Genomic DNA, 14,412 nt, shown 5'->3' with positions numbered 1-14,412 from the left:
AATTCAAAATAACATGGATGTAGGTTAAACCTGTCTATACAGTCTTTAACCCCATCTCCCCCACAGTTTTGAATATTTGATCTTTATTCAGTCCATTTGTGAGAGCATCAGCCATATTATCCTTCAATCGCACATCAACCAAAGTGATTATACCATGTTCTATGAGATAATTCAGCGTGGCATATTTCTACCTGACATGTCTCCTCTTACGATTGAAGAGTGAGTTCTTTACAATCGTAATTGTAGCTTGATTATCACAGAACAAACTTAAAGAGTTAATCTTTAAATGAGTCAGTGGAATGTCCATGATCAGATCTCTTATCCACTCTGCTTCATCTCCTGCAGAAGCTAGAGCATAAAGTTTTGATTCCATAGATGACAGAGCAATGTAAGTCTGTCTCTTTAACTTTCATGCTACAACTGCTACACCCAGTGTAAATATATAACGATTGATAGATTTACTGTCTCCTAATTCTGAGCCCCACGACGCATCAAAATATCCTTCCAGGATAGGAGGATGGCCAATATAACATAGAGCATAATGTAGAGTACCCTTAAGGTATCTCATCAGCCTCATAAGGGCATTCCAGTGCTCATGGTCATGATTACTAGTGAAACGACTCAGCATGCCTACTGTAAAGGCTAAGTCTGGTCTAGTACAACTCATCGCATACATGAGACTACCAATCAGTTTAGAATAATCAAATTGATTCACGCTGGTTCATTCATTAGGTCTGAGGTTTTTGGTATAATCAAATGGTGTCTCAATCGGTTTACACTCTGAAATCCCAACAGGCAACACAAGAGAGGGGGTGAATTGGGTTGTTAAAATTTTTGTCCTACTTAAGTGTAATGTTAAAACCAATTTTAACAATTAGCAATTATGAGTTTGATTAGGATTTTCAAAAGCATTACAAGTTTAAATCTAACCCTTGTTCAAATAGTTATAAACATAAAGAAAGGTTAGATATTACCAATCATCACAAGAAGAAGGAGGACGAAGATAGGAGATGACATGATCATGTGTAGTGGTTCGGTCACAAACGGACCTACTCCACTCCCAAGTACTTGGTCTTTCCTTGGAATTTTCTTTCACTATTTGAGATTCTACACGCCGAATCTCCGGGCTGTTACAATCAACTCCTTCAAGGGAACAAACCCCCTTTTTACAAACCGCCTCCAAGAAGCAATCCCCTCTTCGCAATACCGCCTCTAAGGAAATCATACCTCTTCGCAAACCGCCTCCAAGGTAGTGATTCCTCTTCGCAAAACGCTTCCAAGGTAGTGATCCCTCTTCGCAAATCGCCTCAAAGGGAAAAGCTCCTCTTCGTGAGTACAATGAATAATGGAAGAAGTTTAAGCTCTCTCAAGCCTCTAAATAGGCAAATAATACAATGAATAGATCACCAATCACTCTAGATGATAACAAATAAAAGTCCTAAGGAGTGCCTCTTGTTGAATGTAAAAACACAAATCAAAGCATAGAAGAGGATTTTTGAAACGACCTTGGATTTTCAAGTTTAAGCTCTAAAGGATGTGAAATGATCTTGCAAAAGGTTGTTTAGAAGGTCTAGGATAGGCTATAAATAGCCCATGGAAAGATATGACTGTTTGAGGGTAAAACCGTAATAAACTGGGCTAGAAAAATCGAGCCGTTTAAGCCCCAACGACTACTTTCTAGAACCGACGAGGTCGACCGAGGTGTCGCGGTCGCCCACCCCTATCGGGCGCCCTTTTTTATTTTTAAATTTCTTACCGCCACGGTCGACCGAGCCTGTCACGGTCGCCCAGCGATGGCTTCCTGGACTTTGTATTTTTTTGTCCAGGTTCCTATCTGCGGTCGCCCGGCCTATGGAGGTCGATCGGCCTGACCATGCTAAAATGTTTCTGACTTTACAGAAACATATCCGCGGTCACCCAGGGAGCCCCAGTCGACCGGCCAGATAAATTTTGGTAGGTGCTGGATTTCCAGTCAGGGAACCCCCTCGACCGGCCTTGCTTGAAATTTGAGTTTTACATATAAAAATTTCAGGGACTTTGGCCATAGTCTTTGGGCTTTTGTCCAAGGTGTGGGACATGATCCCGCGAGAGGGGCGTGGGGCGCGAGCCGCCGCGCGCTCTCTCTTGGTCTCTCGTTCCCACGCGATTGGCGTGTGCATTTTATTATTGATTTGAATTCGTCTTTCCTGTGGACTTGGGATCACTAAGGCAATCCGAATTCCACACGAAAGAGACTGACAGAGTCGCCACCTAGATGTGGGATCTAGGACCCATAATTAACCAGAAATCTAGACTCGCTACCTGGTTACGAGAATGGAAGGTATGGGGAGTTATCCACCACATGCACCATTCTTGTCCGATAATCGGTCTTCGATTCCAAAAGCTAACTCTTTTAAATTTATTTTAAATGGCTCATTCAACTCTATGTTAATGTGCGAACTAAGTGACATGCATCCTAGAATCTAATTTCAATGTGAATCCTAGATGTGTATCTTGATTTATTAATTTGTCTGGATTCATTCTACGTGAAAGTTCTCCTAGAATTCTAATTTCATGAAAAACCCTAACTGATTTGATTAAGTATTTACAAGAAAATTAATATACAAAACACCACAATTTGTTGTGGTGCCGACTCGCGGGTGGTATGCCGTCAGACATCCAAGCTGCCTACGTACCCAAGCCTCACTGGGATCAGAGTCGACGTAGTTCGGTGCACCTAAGCTAAGCTACATATGCCTAACTCAACTAGGACACCGACTTAGACGGATTTGACTGTTTCAACAGTTTTAAGAGGAATTATTTAATTCAAGTTGAGGATTTTATTATCTTAGGATTTCATCTAAGATGCTATATGATTCTTATCTGAATGCAAGTTGTCCCTTAGACTAATGCAGGTTTTGCCTACATCCTAGTTTACTAGGCTTGTCCTAGGGAAAGATCGGGTGACTAGTGTAACTAGACCTATGGTACGGTTGCTATTCATAGCAAGCGTCCGTGATGAGGCTGGACTCCTAACTCTAGGACTCCCTAAAACCTAGGACACGGCACGACACCAGTGTTCCTAAATTGGGCTCTAATGGTTCTTAGATTGGAAACCATAATCCAATGGTTCCGAAAGACACAAGATAAATCGATTTAAGTTCTCGAGGTTAATGAGTTTCAGATTTCGAAGATTTTCAGTTTCTAGACATTTAAGGATTACCAATGGTTCTAGGGTTCACCAATTTCGGCCTTGAATGGCATCCAAAGGAGGGAATCGTGCGCTCTTTCCTTGTGCAATTTAATACTTAGGTTATAGCATCTTATTGCCTGGCAGAATCTCAGGATTTCCGTGGACACTAACCTCGGAGCCAACAACATGCTATAACTTAAATATTCAAATTGTCAAAGATCAAGTTGCAATTGGGATACGATTATGGATGCACTGGCCATTTTTCCAGGAAAATCTAAAGATCCTAAAATTTCTGTTTTAATGGATTAAGGAGTGAACATGTGACAGAATTTTAAAGTTCTTTAGGAATTTTTATATGATTTTCAATTAATTTCGAATTTTCCATGGATTTTATCAATTTTAAGCATACGAGCGGTTTTACAAGTGAAATTGTTGCAAATAAATTCGAAATGATTTGAAATTTCTACAGCAGCAAGATGAAAATGTATGTAGCTTACAGGATGAGTTTTGCATATTTTTACATTAAATTCACATTTAATCTTAATTAATCCATTAAATGTCCAGATTGCACAATTAACACATAAACTAGTAGAAATACAACTCTAAATTCTATGAAATTTCTACAGAAATACTATATGAATCAAAATAGCATGCATTGAGATTTTCATGAATATTAGAAATTATTTACTACCAATTTCGGATTTTACAATTTCCAGACCAGATTATAAATTAACACTACATCCCATATTAAAACAGATCCAAATAACACGAAAATTTTACAGTAACAAGTAATATGGAAGATAAGACTACTGTAAAAATTTTATGAATTTTAATGATGATCTGATGTTAGTAAAAATTCTCCTAAAATCTGATAAGTTTCAAAGAAAATATTAAATAATATACCAAATAAACTCCAAAAATCTTTATAAATTCATGGTAAAATGAATCAGTAACATATTATTTGCCCACGAAATTTCATTAATTTTAGAATCTGTTTGGTATATAATTTAATTTTTCTTCGTCAAAAGATGTTTTTTGAAGAGTTTTCCATTTTTAAAACACAATTTGCGGAAAAAATCAGAAAAATTCGAAAAAATACAGAAATATTTTGAGAACAATGCACCTACCTGTGGTGAAGATCTCCGCCCAATCCAAAAAAATATAAAAAATCCTGCCGCCGCCGATCCGCTCCGCCGTCTTTCGCTTTCTCTGGAGTGTTTAGAGGGAGTGATTGAGGGAGTGAAGAGATAATGGAAGAAGAATATTAGGGAGAGGGATGGAAGAATATATTGAGGAAAGGGATTGGAGGGAGTGATTAGAAGAGATAATGGAAGATAAATTTCTCTTTTTCTTTCCTCTCCTCTTATGGATGGGAAGGGAGATATATATAGGGAGAGAAAGAGAGAGAGAGAGATATGTTGGTGGAGAGCTCATCATGTTGTCCCTCTTAGTGGAGAATCCATCATTATTGTTCTTAGTGGAGGGCCCATCATGTTTCTTAGTGGAGAGTCCATCATTATTGCTCTTAGTGGAGGGCCCATCATGTTTCTTAGTGGAGAGTCCATCATTATTGCTCTTAGTGGAGGGCCCATCATGTTTCTTAGTGGAGAGTCCATCATTATTGCTCTTAGTGGAGGGCCCATCATGTTGTCTTAGTGGAGAGCTACCATCATTGCTCTTCATAAGAGGCCTCACAAGAGGCCCCACTGAGGCCCCACAACGCGGGCCCCACAATGTGGGCCCTCGGTTGATTCGATTTTAAACAAATGTTCAATGCGGGCCCACCAAACGAGTCCAAATTTAATCAAAATGCATCATGCGGCCCCACCAAATGGGTCCAACTTTCTCGATCCAAATTTAATCGAAGCACCCAATGCGGGCCCACCAAACGGGTCCCAATTCTCTCTGGTTTAGATTTTTCTGAATAATCCTTCTCAACATTTAGCGGGAAAATACGAAACACGACGGAAACGACCAAAAATATTTAGAAATGTAACAAACGGATGCGGGAAAGAAAGACATTGGAAAACCGACGGAAAACAAACCCTAATTTCTTTATCGATTAAGGTAGAGCAAAATGGGGTGTCTACACAAGGTTTTCAAACACATTTTAGGGTGTGTAGATGGTTTTCAAAGATGTCAAATTTGTTATGAAAAACCATTTGAAAACCTTTGAAAGTTCAAGTACATTTAAAACTAGAGGACTCCAATACAATCTAAAAGTGTAAACCTTGAGCCACGCCTCCACCATCTCTCTCTTAGCCCCACCTCCACGCTTTCACGCCTCTCGGCTCCTCTACGCCTCCACGATCTTCACAGCACCCCAGACCACCATCTCCTCTCTCACCACCTCTACACTTCCACACCTTCATTGCCGTAAACCCTAACCCGAACTCCACTCTCCACCATCTTCATGCCCCATTGCCGTAAACCCTAACCCGACCTCCACTTTCCCCCATCTCCTCACCTCCATTGCTGTAAACCCAAACCTACTCCAAACCGATGCCTCATATTTACCCAAACCCTAGCCGTAATCCACTTCTCCTCCAACCGACCACCCTCATCTCCAAAATCCACATCTATCCTATACACTCCAACTCAACTTAAACCCTAATCTAAAAAGGACCCTCGGGTTCCTTTGTTTTCTCACACTCGGGTTCTAAACCTCTTCTATTCAATGGCCTAAATCATCTTAGGTCCTTTTTTATTCCTTCCCGTGGCTCCGATCCGCTTTGATTGTTTCTCTTCTCCTCATTGGTTGTCATACCATGTCTGCCACTATTATCGGTCCTCTTCGGAGCCGCAGTATCGCTTCTGGGCTTGTCTAGTTGTTCTTTCTTACTCTTGTTTCTTTACTGTTGTGGTGGTTGAGAGTCTCCTCTTATTTCTGTCTGCATGGATCCTCCTGTCAGCTCGACTACTCCACCTACGGCTCCATCATTTAATTACTCACCTTCTGTGGAGACTTCATTCCCACATATGACTACGGTCAAATTAGACGGGTCTTATTTTCTAAATTGGAAAATGGTTGTTGAGACCTACCTCCCCGCTCGAGGTAAGGTTAACTTCATTAGGGAAGATCCTCCCTCTTCCACGGATCCCTCCTATGCTCGATGGGAGCAGGATGATGCCCTGATTCGAACACTTCTCTGGCTGAGATAGATCCTCATGTCATTGGCATATGGTGTGCTTTTGACCTCAAAGAAAATATGGGAGTACACAACTATCCTTTACTCTGGGGTTGATAACCTCACTAGCATTTGTGCCACCTATTCAGAGTGGATGCACCTACGATGTGACGATTCATCTCTAGCTGCCTATTACAGTCAATTTGTTTCTCTTTATTAGCAGCTAGATGTATTTATGCCCGTCACCTCTAACTTGACAATTCTAGCCAGACAACGAGACCATATCCATGTTGTTCACTTCCTTGACACCTTGGGCCCTGACTTCTTACATCTCAGACATCAGATCATTGGCTCCGGGTCCATTCCCTTCCTCACGGAGGTCTATTCTTGTACCCAACAGTGTCTCCTTGGTGATTCATCTCATGTTGTCGTTGTTGATGGTTCTGCGCTCGTTGCCTATGATAGTAGTGATCGTTCTGGCCGCGGTGGCAGCACCTTTGGACGTGGTAGGGGTTATAGAGGCGTGGCGGTGGCCGAGATTTTGGTGGTGGCCATGGTACTGGTGGGCATAGTCGCCCTTATTGCACACACTGTTGGGTGGCCAACCATTATGTGGATACTTCATATGCTCTAGATCCAGAGCTCTGTCCTCACCGTTTTGCTCACATCACAACCGCTGGTCTCCCTGAAGCATCCACATCTTCCACAGCCAGCCTAGCAGCACCTGATGATACTTTCCTTCTCTCTAGCGCTAACTATCAGGAGTTTCAGCGCCTCCGTTTGAACAGCCGCCCACCAACTACCAGTTTCGCACAACAAGATAGTTCACCTGCCTCTCTACTCTCTAGCTCCAGCTTCTGGATTATTAATTCCGAGGCCTTGAACAATCAGACTTGTAATTCTACTTCATTTAGCTCCTTTCGGCCAATTCATTCTATCTCTCAATCTGTTACTCTTGTTGATGGGACCACTGCTCCCATTTCTAGGGTTGGGACTCTTTCCCCTCATCCTGGCCTTACCTTATCTTCAGTATTTTGTGTCCCTAAATCTTCATTTAATTTTCTTTTTGTTAGCCATCTTACCAAAAAACTTAACTGCTTTCTCTCATTTTCCCCTTCTATTGTGTCTTTCAGGATTTCTTGACTGGAAAGACGATTGGCTCTGGTCGTGAGATGGCGGGTCTTTATTGCCTTGACTGTAACCCGTCACCTACATTTTACATAGTTCCGTTGATGCCTAGCGGTGGCATTGTCGCGTTGGGCATCCCTCCCTCTAGCGACTTTCGCAGACCTCCATTGTCTCTAGCCCCCTTTAGTCATTTCAATGCAAGTCATATGAACTTGGGAAGCACCATCGTGTGTCGAGTTGTTAGTCATGTCTCGAGACCTTTTTGAGTTTGTCCATTCTGATGCATGGGGTCCCTCGAGGACCATGTTGCTTTTTAGATATAAATACTTTATCAGTTTTTGTAGATGACTTTTCTTGTATGACATGGCTCTTGTTACTAAAGGATCAATATAAGGTCTTTCATGCATTCCGCACATTTTATGCTGAAATCACTAACCAGTATGATTGGCCACTCAAATGTTTTCGAACTGATAATGCTAGGGAATACTTTTCTACATCAAATGGTTTTCAGGAGTTCTTAGCCACTAATGGCATCGTTCATCAATCCTCTTATGCTTACACCTCCCAACAAAATAGTGTAGCTGATAGGAAATTGAGATATTTACTTGACATGGCCCGCACCCTCCTCTTTCAAATGCTGGTCCCTAAAGCCTATTAGAGCGATGCCATCCTTACCTCCTGTTTCTTGGCTAACCGCCTTTCGTCTTCGGTTCTAGATGGTAAATCCCCCTTCTCGGTTTTACATCCTCAGGGGATCCATTTCCTATTACCCCATGGGTCTTTGGTTCTGTTTGCTTTGTTCACAACCTTGACCCCCGAGAACAGTGTTGCCTTTCTGGGTTACTCTCATACCCAGAAAGGTTATCGATGTTACAGTCTTAGGCTTCGTAGCCTTTTTGTTTCAGCCGATGTTACCTTCTTTGAGTCCGTCTCCTTCTTTACTAGTCCCAGTAAAAGTGTGAAAGATGTTCCCGCCTCACCAATTCCTCTTGCTCTTCCTGTTCTTCCTGATCTAGTTGGGTTTCCTTCCACACCCTTGTAGGTTACGACGGCTCCTCCACCAGCTCCGATGTAGGTCTATCAGCGACGATCGAGGCTAGATGTCCACCCCTCTCCACCTGAGGTAGCATCTTCCCAGTTGGAGATCACGATTGTTTCCTCTCAGGTACCTCCTCCTCCTTTTGATATCCCTGTAGATTTTCCTATTGCCTCACATACATGTTCCCGTACAACTGCGCATCCTATTTCATCTGTTGTTTCTTATGATCATCTCATCCCTTTGTTTCGTAGCTTTGTGTCTTCTTTGTCTTCTGTCTCTTTGCAAAAGTCTTTACCCGAAGCTCTTGCTCACCCCGGTTGGCGTGCTGCCATGGATATTGATATGGCCACTCTTCAGGCTAATCATACTTGGGATATAGTTTCTCCTCCGCCTTGGGCTCGGCCTGTGGGCTTCCATTAGGTCTTTGCCATCAAATACTTGCCAGATGGGACAGTCGAGCACCTTAAGTCATGCTTGGTTGCCAAAGGATATACATAGACCTTCGGGGTTGACTGCACACAGACCTTCTCTCCCATTGCAAAAATCCCCTCTGTCAAAGTGTGGGTCTCCCCTGCCGTCAACAGAGGGTGGCCCTTTTATCAGCTCGATGTCAAGAATGCTATTCTCCATGGAGACTTAATTGAGGAGGTGAATATGGAGCAACCTCGTGGGTATGTTGCTCAGGGGGAGATGTCCTCAGTTGGCAGGCATCGCAAATCATTATATGGCCTCAAACAATCTCCTAGAGCATGGTTTGGGAGATTCAATGATGATGTCATGCGATATTGCATGAAGCAATGTGTTGTTGAGCACTCAGTATTTAGTCAGGAATATGATGTTGGGCATCTCTTTCTCGTAGTCTATGTGGATGACATTATCATTACAGGGAGTGACACAGTTGGCATACAAAGGTTGAAAACCTTCCTGCAAAAAGAATTTTCCACAAAAGCCCTTGGGCGTCTATGATATTTTTTGGGATTGAGGTATGAAACCACCTGATACTCCCATGGACCCAAATACAAATCTGCTTCCAGAAGAGGGAGACTTGTTAAATGACCCTGGCAGGTACATATGGCTAGTTGAGAAGCTTATATACCTCACAGTCACTCACCCAGATATTTCATGCACAGTGGGGGTTGTTAGCCAGTTCATGAGTGATCCTCGTACCTCCCACTGGGCAGCTGTGATTTAGATTCTCCAATACTTGAAAAGCGCACCGGGAAAATGATTACTTTTCAAGAGACACGACCGTGAGAAGTTAGGAGTGGACTGTGCAAGATCACCAGGAAATAGAAGATCCACTACTAGATATTGTTCCTTTGTTGGAGGTAACTTAGTGTCATGATGAAGTAAAAAGCAAGATTTAGTGTCCAAATCGAATGCAGAAGCAGAATACCGAGCCATGTCACATACTAGTGGTGAGTTTATCTTGTTGCACTGTCTCCTATCTGAGATTGGATTCTCCTCATCATCTCCAGCTCAGTTGTATTGTGACAATAAGGCTGCTATTCACATTGCCACCAATCTTGTCTTTCATGAGTGAACCAAGCACATAGAGGTGGATTTCCATTTCATGCGCCAGAGAATCTAAAAGGGGAGATATATACTACTTTTACTCGTTCAGCGGATCAGTTAGCTGATGTTTTTACCCAGTCTTTGGGTAAAGCTAAACTAAATGATATGTGTAACAAGCTATGAATGCATGATATGTACATTCCAGCTTGAGGGTGTGTGTTAGAAGTATGTATATGTGCCCAAGGGTAGTTTAGTCTTTGTATTCTTTCTCTCCTTACATAAATATATAAGCAAGGGAGAGTTCTCTTCGACCACTAATTCCTCTCATTCTCTCTTCTTCTCTTCTCTTGCAACAGGGTAGACCTTAGGAGAGTCTAGGTTGTGCCATGAATTTCCGAGTCTATCCCTATTAGCGACTAATAGGGAAGCTAGGGTAAGTGATTATATGGAGAGAGCGGGGGGGATGGGAGTACTGTGCGCATTTTTAGTCTTAGGCGTAACCTAAAAGATGATGGAATTGTCCATTTATCAGTCCTCCTATCACGTCTATACTCTACTTATTTCTCTCCTATTGCTCTGGACCGAAGAGTGTGGATGCCAAATCCGTTTGGCTCCTTTGTTCGATCTTTTTTCCACAGGTTGGCGTCGCTTCCTAGTACAGTCTCCAAGTGCACAAGGGTGTGGAAATCCCAAGCTGCTTCATAGGAGATTCTTCAGGTCCACAAGGGTGTGTAAATCCTGAGCTCCACCATGGGTGATAGCTTTTTCTTGGACTGTAGAAAAGAACAAAATTAATACGTGCGTTAGGCTGGAAAGAAGGAAAATCCGTCTTACAAGTTGGTGTGCCCTCTGCAAAATGAACAAAGAATCATTGGAGCACCTATTGATACAGCCAAGGTTCTGAAAATCGGAATCGAATTGTAAATTGTAACAGGGTTTGAATCGTATCGAATCGTAAATCGGATCGTAAATCGTAAGATTTTTTCAGATATATATATATATAAAAATGAGAAAAAATATTAAAAAATATAAAAAGGTAAAAAAAAAGAATAAAATGAGTAATTATCTATTTTCCATTTGAAACTTTTAAATTAAATATAAAATTTCATGATTAGAAATCTAAAGCACAAACCATATTCATCGCACGATAAATTACTAAACAAAGCACAAACTATATTCATCATATAATAAATCATTATCTAATTTATCACAACAGTAAAAAAAGCACATACTCAAATCTATAATAATCATCATACAAAGAAATGTCAGCAATAAGCAAAACATTTTGAAATGATTTTTATTTTAAAATCACAATCAGTTCTCCAAATCCAAAACAGACAGAATCGTAAAAATCGTAAAAAGAATCGTAAAAATCGCACGATTCACAGTCGAATCGTACTTGAATCGTACGATTTTTCAAAAAAAGATTCTTCGTCCGATTTGAATCGTTCAACCCACGAATCGATTTGAATCGTAAGATTTTAACAACAGAGACAGTGGCCTTTCTCCTACTGCAATGGATGAGAGCTATTAAAAACTTTGGAGTCCCATGGTCGCTGGAGGGCTCCATTAAAGATATTCTTTTGAAATGGGGATCAAGCCCATTGATCAGCGGAGTGAATTTTGGGTAAGATTGCACTAAATGCCAAGATGGATCTTATTCATTGGAGTAGAATGGTAAAAGTGGTATGGGTTATAATGTTGGTGAAAATTTTAATTGGAAAGTGATAATGCATGAAAAAAATAAAAAAATGGAAGTAGCACCGAAGTGAACACCTCCTGCCCCCGGTTGGGTAAAGTTAAAGTTTGATGACAGCTCTAAAGGAAACCCAGGCATGGCGGGCATAGGTGGGCTTTTCCGAAACTCAAATGGGCGAAAACTACTCTCTCCTTTAGGCTTGGCAGGCGTGTGTGTGATGCGAATGAGGCAGAAGCAATGGTGTTATACTATAGTGCATGAAATGGTTATCAGTCAATGGATCCGGACCATTGATCATTGAAGGTGATTCGTTAAATATCATAGCATGGTCCACTCTCCAAGCAGTTGGGCCTTAGAAACTGGCAGGAAATATTGATGAAATTTTAGGCCGTGTTGAATGGGTCGAACCGAAATCCCAACATAGAAGACGCTCAGCGAATGAGGGAGACAAGCTGGCCAAAGATGGAGTATGGTGTGTTAGAAACCATGGAGACAAGGTAAAGAGAAGAAGAAGAAGAAGAGGAAAGGAGAGGATGGAGAATCTTCACTAAGGAGTTCCCATGTAATATGATGTATATATAGGCCCAAACCAACATGTGTACAAAGACTACAATATCCCTTACAATATAAGTATTGACTAAACTACACTACAACACTCTTCAACACTCCCCCTCATGCTAGAGTGAATATACTATGGAACTCCAGGTTGCTACAAAGAAAACTACAACAACTAAAATGCTAATACAACAAAAAGACAATAATCTCATACACACATCCAGCTTGGTAAAGCAATCCCCCCTTAAGCTGGTGTGGAGAAAACATAATGAAGAAACCTAATAAAAATAGCAACGACCACAAGAGTACAATAGCGAGATCAACGGCTATAAAAAAAGAACAGCTCCCCCAGAGGTAGCACTACGACGAGAGCGATCACAACAGGGCCCCCCCTGAATGAGAAACCAGCTAATAAATCTGCAGACCACGAAGGATTGAACGGAGACACCTCAGCAGGGAAATAACAACGATCCATCGAGCAAAATAAGCACCGAAGGCGCGCACACGAGCAATGGCGAAGCACAAGAGCAGAGGCATCAGCTAAGCAGTACAACGACAATAGAAGAAAATGAACCACCAGAAAGGTGATCAGAACCAACCAACTTTGGGGGACACCATCGTCTAAAGATACAAGGTCGATGGTGAACAACACGTCGCCTGGAGAGATAACCAACCAATGACGGGGGATATCATCGTCTGGAGAGAAAAGGTTGACGGTGGACAAAACGTCACCTGAAGAGATAACCAACCAACGACGAGGGACACCATCGTCTAGAGAGACAAGGTCGATGGCGGACAACACCTCGCCTGATGAGATCATAGAAGCACGAAGCGGGTGCGGGCGCGGAAGCGGGGACGCATGGGGGTCTAGAAGAGTCTAAGGTTGGGAGCGCCGTGAGAGCGTTAATGTAATATTTTCATCATGTCTTTCAAAATTCAAGTACATAAAAAAATAGTAATTCTTAACTATCTTCTTATAAATCTTTCAAAATTTAAGCACATCAAAAGTAGTAATTTCTAACCGTCTTCATTTTCTTGCCCTCTTTCCTCATGCCTTCTGAAGATTTGCCTCTGTGCTTGCTCCAATGAAGTACTTTGAACAGTTGGAGTAGTTTGATGCAAGTAAGTTGGTGAGGGTGTTACAAATGAAGTAATAAGAGCGGGTTGGAAGTGCCATGAGAGCAGTATCCATCTCTTCGGGATCACGCTCCCTGGAAGCTCCTTCCTAAGGAGCGCCAAATCGAGGTTCTGAGTCCGGAGCGACACCCCGAGGGAAGATTCCTACTTCTAAGGATGAGATAACCAATCAACGACGGGGGGCACCAACGTCTGGAGAGACAAGGTTGACGGCGGACATCACTTCGCTTGAAGAGATAACCAACCAACACGGGGAACTTTGTCATTTGGAGACAAGGCCTACGGTAGCACGTCGTCAGAAGAGATAACCAACCAACGAGGAAGATGAAACTACATTAGGTGGACATGACAATAACACAAAACTCCAATAAGATGGTGACAACCCAATACGACAAGAAGGCAACAAGGAAACAATAAGACAGCAAGACGACACTCCATGCATGGAACTACATGTGGTCTTCAAGACTCCCCCTCAATTTGAGGCCGAAGGCCTTCAACTTGCAACAAAAAGAAGACAATTAAGAAAGCTATAGAAATCAAAGGAAAATGGGGAGTAGATGGCTCGAGGATTGGTAGTGTTTCCACTGCCAATACCAAAATTCCAGTTGGCGAAAAAATTGCAGAATCTGCAAACAAGCTATAGTAAAATCGATTGCGGCGGCGGGGGCGGGGGGGGGGGGTGTGTGGTGGGGGGTGATCGCAAAGGGAGGATTAAGCAAGGGGTGGATAATAGATTTGGGAACTGGTTTTGCTCTCCCTGCAAGTATCTCAACTTTAAATGGCGGGATAACTGTCGTTGGTGTCGACGGAGTAGGAACCCTTCCAAATGGGTATCCCGCTCTAGCCCTTTACCCCGCCTGGAGGTATGCTCCGACCAGGGCGGTCGATGGCCTGACACTGGCCTCTCGTGGGATAGGAGGAACTTCGATCTTAGCCATTTCGGGTAGGGAAGTGGTAGTACGAATGGATACACTAAAAGCATGTCCGATAGGGAAAAAGAAAAACCTTAATGGATCGTTAGAGGACCTTTGGTTATGGT

The sequence above is a fragment of the Tasmannia lanceolata genome, unplaced genomic scaffold, assembly GCF_043159265.1.
Source record: "Tasmannia lanceolata isolate RefF3 unplaced genomic scaffold, GAP_Taslan_0.1 ptg000003l, whole genome shotgun sequence".
In the NCBI taxonomy this organism is placed as follows: domain Eukaryota; kingdom Viridiplantae; phylum Streptophyta; class Magnoliopsida; order Canellales; family Winteraceae; genus Tasmannia; species Tasmannia lanceolata.
Note: the sequence above shows the minus strand (reverse complement) of the source record.